The sequence below is a fragment of the Pinus tabuliformis genome, chromosome X, assembly GCF_031772625.1.
Source record: "Pinus tabuliformis cultivar Carrire ecotype Pingquan chromosome X, CPIR1, whole genome shotgun sequence".
In the NCBI taxonomy this organism is placed as follows: Eukaryota; Viridiplantae; Streptophyta; class Pinopsida; order Pinales; family Pinaceae; genus Pinus; species Pinus tabuliformis.
Genome location: NC_142308.1, coordinates 1,398,542,458 through 1,398,553,195, shown reverse-complemented (window position 1 = coordinate 1,398,553,195; position 10,738 = coordinate 1,398,542,458).

Sequence of the window (10,738 nt, the reverse complement as noted above, 5' to 3'; positions counted from 1 at the left end):
AAACAGTCCCACAAGAATCTTTCTCATCTAAATCGCCTCACATGTTGCTTGACTTGCAACCATGTATTCTACTTTTATTGAGATGAGTGCCACTAATATTTGCTTCCTATTACAGACCCAACACTAAAAATTCGTCCTAGTGTACTATTTCATTCTGATGGGCTCCCCAAACAATCTACATTTGTGAAGCCACACAGCTTCACTCCATCTATCTGTTTGTACCATAGTCCAAACTAGGTGGTGCCTTTGAGGTACCTTAGAACATGCTTAGCTTCCATCCAAAATAATTTGGTTGGCCTAAACATATCTTGATTAAGATGTTTGATTGCATAGCACATATCTGGTTGGGTGTTCACAAGATACATTAGTGAACCCACTAGTTGTTGATAAATGGTAGCCTCCACTACTTCACCTGAAGTAGCATCCTCTTTCCTCCAACTAGTTTCTAGAGGTGTCTCCATGGGTTTGCTACTTTCCATGTAGAAATTCTATAGTATCTCATTTGCATACTTTCCTTGAGAGACAAATAGTTACCCATATCTTTTCCATACTTGCAATCCAAGGAAGTAGTGCATGAGTCCCATTTCCTTAATTTCAAATTCTCTTGCAAGGCCCTCCTTAAAAGATCTTATCAACTTATCATCACCCATTAAAATCAAATCATCAACATATAAGACAATAATCAACAATTTACCTTCTACCAAGATATGCTAAAGGTTTTCATCTGCTTCACTTTTGATGAATCCCAAACTGGTGAGATAGTTATCGATCTTGGTGTACCAAGCACAAGGTGCTTGATTGAGGCTATACAATGCTTGCTTGAGTTTGCACACATTAGACTCTTGATTAAATGTCTTAAAACCTTATTGTTTCTCAATTTACACCTCCTCCTCAATAACTCCATTAATGAATGTTGTCTTTACATCCATCTAGTGGATCTTCCACCCCATCTACGCAGATAAAGCAAATATATATCTAATGGATGAATTCCTTACTACAAGAGCAAAGCTTTCCTCATAGTGAATTCCCTCAACTTGAGAGAATCCCTTGACTTAAAATATGGCCCTATACTTCTTTATGCTTCCATCTTCCACAAGATTTACCTTGAAGAGCCATCTCTATCCAACCACTTATTTATCTGTTCATCTTGGGATCTCTTGTTGTTCTTTACAATGGAATCATATTTCTCTACCATTGCATCAACCCATACAATTTTCTCTACGTCTTCCTCGAAAGAGGATGGCTCAGTCTATACTAGATCAGTCATTAGAGCCATGTAGCTAGTGTACCATTCTAGTGACCTTCTCTGCCCACTCTGAGAAGTGGGTGCTCCCGCAATCTCTCTAGCATCATACCATAGCCTCTCAGCTTCTCTAATTCATTGTATTCCTTTTCTAGATGTTTCTACTTGAGCGGTTGTCTCCACTCTTTGTTCCTCAACATGTGGTTTCTCCAAAACTTCCTGAGGTCCCTCCTTTGGAGCTAAATTCTCCTAATCTAGTTGCAACTAAAGCTCCCTCTCAAGAGAACATCTCATTGCTTTCTCCTCATCAAAATTTACATCCCTTCACACAACTGTCATTCTGAGGGATGGTAAGTACACATGGTAGTTGTGAAGAGTTTCTGTGTAACCCACAAATACCCCCAACTTAGTTGTATGCTCAAGTTTATTTCTAGAATAGTTAGAGACATGGCAATAAACAGATGCTCCAAAAATTATGAAGTGAGACACATCTAACTTTCTCCCTGAGAAAGCCTCCTTTGGTGTAATCATTCCTTAAATCCGATGAGGACTCTAGTTATGCAAGTATATTGTTGTGTTGCATGTTTCTTCCCACAAATGCATTGGTAGGCCTTGGTCATGCAACATCGCCCTCGCTACTCCCACAATACTACGGTTCTTTTTCTTAGCCGCCCAATTCTATTGTTGGTTATGGGGTGTTGTCAACTCCCATTGAATGCCTTATTTTGCACAAAAAAATTTAAACTCATTCAACACTTACTGACCTCCATTATCACTCCTGAGAGCCTTCACCTTCTTGCTAATTTCTTTCTCTACCAATGCTTTGAATTCTATGAACTTGGAGAATATCTCGTCCTTCTTCCTAATGAAGAAGATCCATCACTTCCATGAGAATTCATCTACAAAGATAACATAATATTTATGTCTGGTAGTGGAGGCTTTCAAGAAAGGTCCACAGACATCAGAGTGGATCCTTTTAAGGATTTCACGTGCTTTGTTTTCACGATCATGGAATGAGGATTTTGTGTACTTCCCCAATGTACACCCTTTGCATGTATATTTTTACTCAAGTGATCCTTTAGGGAGTCTTATGGTCATATGTTGCATAATCTTCAAGGTGCCATGATGCAAATGGCAAAGTCTTAAATGACATAGTTCACCGACATCGCAGCTTTGCACCTTCTATGTCTTTCTGTTTAATGCATCCTAGTCTTACACATCTATCTTATACAAGTTCTTCACACGAACCTCCATCCACTTCACATGTCATGTGGTTATGTGTCTCAATAATGCTTCCCCTTTGTTGAAGATCACATCATAACCATAGTCTTCCAACATTGCAACTAATATGATATTTTTCTTTAGGCACAGAACAAACATGACATCATTGAGTTTGAGAGGGGAGCTTGACTTCCTCTGAAAGGTGACTCTACCAATCCTGGTTGCATTGTACCTTCCATCATCTCCCATATTGATATGCATCTGAAGATATTTCTCCTCTGGGTAACTAAAAAAATATCTATTTCTCTTCATGTGGAACAAGGAACCACTGTCCAAGTACCACATTCTTCCCATCATTGTGCTCGCATGCACGCAATAAGGGTGAAGTCAAGCTCAAACTATGAAGCAAAAGCTTAACCTGCCACTCCTCTTGAGGTATTATTGCTTGTCTTTTTGTGTGGACACTTTGTCGCATAGTGCCCAAGTTCAGGACAATTGAAGCATTTAATTTTGGACAAGTCTTTCTTCTTGCCCCCTTGACTAGACTCTGATTTGGATTAGGATTTATTCCCTTTCCCATTATTTTCCTTTCCATCCAAAGCACAGTTTTCTTCATTATCACCCTTGAATTAAGTTACATCTCTGGTATTCTACCTTATTTCCTCTTGTACCAAATCTTACCATAAGCATTCCCCGTTTAGTATTTTCTCCCTCTTGTTTGCCGAATCTTTGTAGCTATGCCAACTCTTGTGAAGGCCTGGAAGGGATAGGCTTATCAAATCATCTTCTACAACAATAACACCAACTCCACCAAGTTCATCATGACATTGCGTGAACCTACTCAGGTACTTCTGAATAGATTCATTCTTCTGCATCTTGATATTTCTAAGTTTATCCTTGAGTGCCAACTTCCTGTGGTCACCACTATTGTGGAACAAATCTGTCAGTGCTTGCCACATTGCATATGGATTTTATTTCCCATGGATATTTGAGAAAATTTGGTCCTTTACTCCCTCCAATATTATTCTCATCGCCTTGGCTACACACTTCCTCCATTCTGCTAGATCCTTGACACCAGTTGATCATGGTTTTGGAATGTAAATCTCAAAAATTCCTTCAAACCATTGTCTTCCAGCACTACCTCCATGCGATACTTCTAAGCAACAAATTTTGAGTTGTCCTCAAGGGCATACTCAAGTCTTAGTCCATAGAAATCCATCCTTCTACCTCTGAATAATTGATCCTACAAATTCGATCCTCCTGTAACAAAAACTTCGAAATTTATGCTCTACTTTGAATCCTGATCTAATACCATGTATAAATTATGGTGTACATATGAAACTTCTCATGAAATTTACTAAATCACAAGAATAAAATCTAATCTATTGCTCTGTGGAATTCAATTCACAATCTAGAACACATATCATAAACATTCATGAAGAAATAACACACATACATATATATTTATCTAGGGGAAAGAAACTACTCAAAACCCCTTCCTATCTGCATTTCATTAATAAAAGAATAGAGATGAATACATATTCTTGCTCAAGCCTGAGCACAACTTGCAAGTGTATACTCTATCTATGCTTGACTCACTGACTCTTTCCAACACTTAGACAATTTTTAAGCCCTCCAAACTCCTATTTCCTTGTGATTTTCCTTAATGACATAGGCCGCTATCAATTAGGAAATTCCTCAATTGGATTGCACAATTACTTTACATTGATCCTTTGACTGCATGCACCACCTATACACCTCGAAATAGTCTACAACTGATAGTACATAATCTTCATGCAACAATTATTTTGGGTTGATTGATAAATTACGGTTAATCATTGAGTGTGGCTGAAGTCACACTACACAACTTGACCTTCCACTAGTTCCTCTAATAGTTAGAACTATTTTAACTAACAATAACTCAAGTTAGCTGAATTATATTACTACAAATTAGGAATCACTCATGCTTAACTAAACTCAGGTCTTCCAACTCGAATTATCTAAGCTAACTGGGTGACACAAGCAATGTCACTCAAGTTAACTCATCCAAGTTTTCTGCTGAAATGGAAATTTGAATTTTCTCTAGTTTGACCAAGGCAAATCAAATTGATATTTTTCTTGTTGCATTTTCAACATACACTATTTAGATAATATGTGGGATCGGGTCCCCTTTCCACACACCTCTCATTCCTGGCCACACTCGTGGGAGATCAAACTTTCAATAGAATTTTATTTTGAATGGGAATCTTACAGACACAAACTGAGTGAGGCTAGGATTATCCTATCAAACAGACTGGATTTCCTTTCTTTGGAAGGTTGTGTTGTTGTTAGAAATATCTCTTTTAAAGAATCGTACTCTTATATTTCTGGAACTCCCTAGCCAAGCCCTTTTTTTAATTCTACTATGCCCATGTAGAAGTGGGACCCTCCTTTAAAGCTCAAATGTTTTACATGGTTGACCCGCTACAATCGCATCCTCACTTGGGATAATTTGATGAAAATGGGATTCCAAGTCTCAGGTATATGCCATATGTGTCATTTTGTCTTTGAATATTGTGTACACATGTTCTTGACATTCCCTTTCACCAATTCCATTTGGGAAATAGTCTCTGATATGATGAAGCTTAATGTTGAAAGGGAATGGTCCTCCATTATTTTGTGCCTCCTATATTGGTCCACAAGGCCTCACCTTACAGAGTGATCCATCTTTATGTATTATGGGGAATATGGCATACCAGAAATTCCTTTGTCTTTGAAAGTAGGATTCCAGATACAATTTCTACCAATCTCAAAATTCTTAGCCACTTCCTTGAGATTGGCCCTTAGGTCCTGTTGTAGCTTATATTGTGCTTAAGGTTTATTTATCAATTATATCACTATCGGGAGTCCAAACTCAATAAAACTCCTTTATATCCTTTACCCTTCCCGAAAAGTCTAAAAGAAATGAAATATTTTGTTTGTTATATATCGGCATCGCTAAAGGAAGAAATGTAAAAGAATCGGATATAAAGGGTTATATGGAGCTATATGTATATATGGAGAGATATGTATATATATAAGTGCATGTCGAAATGAGAAAGAAATAAAGAAATATGTTGGATTTACAAAGGAAAAAGTGTTAAAACATATATAGCCGGACCCAAAAGGTATATACAGCGTGGTTTTAGGTCTTGTCGGGTCCGCCATATCAAAAAGTCCCTCATATACATTATGATTACACATTTTTATATATTTCTATTATAAAGGGATTATAATAGAATTAAGCGTCGATTAAGATATGGGTAGGCCAGACCTGAAATAATATATGCAGTGTGTTTAAAAGTTCGGCAGGTCCATTGTATCGAAATTCCTTTATATACATGCATATGGGTTCTGCCAATCGCGATTTGCAATGATGAACCTGAAACGATATATATAATCTTTTATAATTGCGGCAGATCCATCGTATCACACATCACATTATATATATATATATATATATATATATATATATATATATATATATATATATATATATATATATATATATATATATATATATATATATATATATATATATATATATATATATATATATATATAGATGGAAAGCGTCGATTGCGATCAGCAATTGTGTTCCGAACCCGATAGATTATACGCTATATAACTCAACGCATTCGTCTTATCATTAATATTAAAAGCCAAGTAGTTTTATACGCATTTCTATTATAAAGGATTATAATAGAAAGGCTGGGCTCTAAGCATATAATATATATATATTAATTAAAATCCCCTATGGGTCCACAAGGTGTATTAAAAGGCAGATTTCAAGCTATAAGGCAGGATTTCAGGCGGAATGAAAATGGTAAGTGGTTTAGTGGAGATCACCCGATCCCACTTATCATTCAACACGTAGCAGCCAAGTGGAGAGAGGAAACTACCCATTTCGGGCAAGCATTCTCTGGGCTTATGTCCCACCCGAAAATATTGATTCGGGTAGTACCCATAATTTTATTCGTAAGATAGCCAAGGAATTGAATTGCTTCCTATATCCAACGCCAGAGTATCAAGTAATGGTTGCAAATTCAGGACCCATAAATTGCACTAGAAAGTGCCATAATATCAAGCTATCCATGGGATAATATGTCTTGAATAATCCAATGCTTTCCATTCCAATGGGTGGTGCAGATGTTGTACTAGGAGTCCAATGGCTACAATCTTTGGGTACGATAGATTTTAATTTTCAAGAACCTTTCATGAATTTTTTTGGGAAGGAAAGGAAGTTGAATTAAGGGGTATCATAGGGAAACTGGGAAATATAATCAACGCTAACAGCATGACAAAGCTTCTAAAGAAAGAACAACGGGGCGTAATAGCACAATTATGTTCACTAGAGGTTCCCACATCGAAATCATCTATTTCTCCATATCTCCAAAACGTTTTGTACAATTAGTCCAAAGTATTTGAAACTCCCAAAGGCATCCCACCTATTTGTGATCGTGATCATGTTATTCATTTGATTCCAGTAAGTGTTTCGCCAAACATCAAGCCTTATAGATATCCATATACCCAAAAGAGTGAAATTGAACGTATGATTGCAGAAATGCTAGAGGTTGGTATAATTCAACCTAGTCAAACTTATTTCTCTCCTCCAGTGGTATTGGTATACAAGAAGGATGGATCATGGAGCATGTGTCCAAATTATAGGGATCTCAACAAGCTTACTATTTAAGATAAATTTTCTATTCCTGTCATTGCTAAATTATTGGATGAATTACATGGAGCAATTTACTTCACCAAGTTGGATCTTCATTCAAGATATCATCAAATCAGAATGAAGAATGAAGACATTCCAAAAACAACATTTAGAACCCATGAGGGTGATTATGAATTTTTGGTCGTGCCTTTTGGCCTTACCAATGCACCTCCTACATTTCAAGGTTTGATGAATTCCATTTTCAAACCCTTCCTTAGAAAATTTGTGTTAGTATTTTTTGATGATATACTAATCTACAAAAAGTCTTGGAAGGATCATTTTCAACATGTTGAGAGGGTGCTCAAACTATTGGAGGATAAACAATTATATGCAAAAAGATCCAAATGTTTCTTTGGAGTACAAGAAGTGGAATATTTGGATACTTAGTGAGATCATAGCTCATCTTATCATCCTCAATCTAATGGGAAAAATGAGATAATGAACAAATGTTTGGAAGGATATCTTCGTTGTTTTGTTTCTAATAAACAGACACAATGGGTCAAGTGGTTGCCTCTGGCTGAATGGTGGTATAACACTTCCTTCCATACTGCAACAAAAATGACCCCATTTATGGCACATTATGGATATTATCCACCGTCCATCACATCATCTTTAAAAGAAATTATAAGTTTCAAGCAGTGGAAGATCACATCGAGCATCAACAACAAGTTCTCAAACTCTCAAAGGATAACCTCACTTTGGCACAGAATAAATTGAAACAACAGGAAGATCGACATCGTAGCGAAAGAAGTTTTGATGTAGGTGATTGGGTATTTCTACTACTACAACCATACAAACAAATGTCCCTTGAGAGATTTCATTACGCTTTGGTTGACCAGCCCTCGCTCGGTTAATTGACCAGCCCACTATAAGAATGAGACTTAGTAGGGTCAATCTTGTTCGCTACGCCTATAAGAGCCACAGCAACAGATATACTCTGGAAAGAGTGACGATAGGTTTTATGCTTCCGTTTTATCTCTTTCCTAGGCCTGTTTCAGGTGTGTACCCGGATCGTCATATTATTTGCAAGCAAGCTAAGAAGGATAATAAATTATCACCAAAGTATTATGGTCCGTACAAGGTGTTACAAAATATTGGTACTATGGCATACAAATTGTTGCTTCCTACATCTTCCTGAGTGCACCCAATTTTCCATGTTTCATACTTAAATAAGCTTATAGGTGAGAAGATACCATTTCAAACAATATTGCTAGAACTTGATGAGGAAGGAAAAATCATATTGGAAATGGAAGCAGACACAAAAACAAGAAATCGACAGCTACGAAATTGATCAATTTTAGAGTATCTCATGAAGTGGAATAACTTACCCACTACAGATTCCACATGGGAGGATGATAATTTTATACAGAAGCATCTAGAACTACTCAAACATTAAGAACAACACTTTTTGAAGGAGAGGGACATGTTAGGTCCCTATACTACTAGTGTAACCCCTTATTGTTATTAGTGCAACCCCCTTATTATATTATTGTGCCCATATAGTCCCCGTGTTGTTATTATTATGCCCCATAGAAGCCCACTATTGTTATTATTGTGCCCCTACAGTATTATTGTTATGTAGTCTCTGATTGTATTGGGACCCCTTAGACTCCTATATAGAAGGGAGGTCTTGTCATTTGTATCATCGAAGAATTGTTCATTTGTGTAATGTAAATGAGGTTGCCCCCTCGAAGAGGGTAATTTTGAAGTCGTTGATCTATCTTTTCTATATTTTGTGAGCTAGTTTCATAACAAATTATCCTCCAACACAGCCTCCATTCTGTCCTTCCAAACTATATAATTCGATTCTCCTTCCAAGGCATACTCGAGATGCAAATTTTAGAATGCCATCTACGGATCCTGAAGTATGTAATGCAAATTCGAATTTCACCTGTAACCATGAACTCAAAAACTTCGAAATCTCATCTATTATACTGTAATCAACTCTGATACCATTTAGATTTTCCTGTAGATTCATAGTTTGTGTAATTTCCTGAAACACAAGACAAGAATCTACAACAAGTCTTGGAAGGGTCATGTTCAACATGTTGACAGGGTGCTCAAACTATTGGAGGAGAAACAATTATATGCAAAAAGCTCCAAATGTTTCTTTGGAGTACAAGAAGTGGAATATATGGGTCATATTGTATCTCATGAGGGTGTTAAGGTAGACCCTAACAAAATTAATTCCATTAAGGAATGAAAAATCCCCACAACCATAAAGCATCTTCGAGGATTTCTCGGATTGACATGGTATTATCACAAGTTTGTTAAGAATTACAGGAGAATAGCAGCACCTCTAACAACATTACTGAATAAAGATGCATTTTCTTGGACTCTGGAAGCAACTAAGACCTTTGAACATCTTAAAGAGGAAATGTGCCAAGCACCAGTCTTAGTTATGCCAGACTTCACAAAAAGATTTGTTGTGGAATGTGATGCCTTAGGAAATGGAATTGGTGTTGTTTTATTGCAAGAAGGAAGACCCGTTTCTTTTGAAAGGCATCCAATCAAAGGAAAGTATTTACACAAACCTATTTATGAGAAGGAAATGTTAGAAATACTACATGCACTAAATCAATGGCGACCTTACCTAATGGGAAGACACTTCAAGATAAAAAAAGATCATGATAGTCTTAAATACTTTTTGGAACAAAGATTATCTTTAGAATAGCAGCAAAAATGAGACACAAAGATGTTCAATTATGACTATGAAATCATCCATAAAAAGGGGAATCAAAATATTGTTGCAGATGCACTCTCAAGAAAGGACGAGGATGTGGAAGGATTTCTTTGTTCCATTTCTATTAGCCAACCAGTTTGGATAACCAAAGCAAGATATGAATGGAAGAATGGCAAAGAACAGTGGACACTCATTCAAAATTTGCAGCAAGATCCCAATATATCTAATACGTTTAGCTGGAAAAATGATTCATTATGGATCACTTATATATTTGTAATAATTCCCAAATGAAACAGAAGATTCTTTTGGAATTTCACACCTCTCCCTTAGGAGGGCACTCAATATTTTTAAAAACTTACCACAGGGTCAAGAAGGAATTTTTTATGGAGGGCCTTAAATATGATATTCAAAAGTTTGTGGTGGAATGTTTGATTTTCAACAAAATAAAGTTAAGACAATTAAGACCCCAGGGTCTGTTGCGACCTTTAGTCATTCCAAGTCAACCTTGGTAGGAGGTTTCAATGGGTTTTATCATAGGTTTATCGAAGTCTGAAGGAAACAGTGTCATCATGGTGGTAATTAATAGACTTACCAAGTATGCACATTTTGTGCATTATCTCACCCATTTAGAGCCAGTACAATTTCTACTTCATTTATAGAAACAATTCAAAATCTACATGGAAACCCAAAGCTAATTGTAAGCAACAAAGATCCCATTTTCACTAGAAATTTTTAGACGAAATTATTATTTTGTCTAGGCACTCAATTAGCTCATAGCTCATCTTATCATCCTCAATCTGATGGGAAAACTGAGATAGTGAAGAAATGTTTGGAAGGATATCTTTGTTACTTTGTA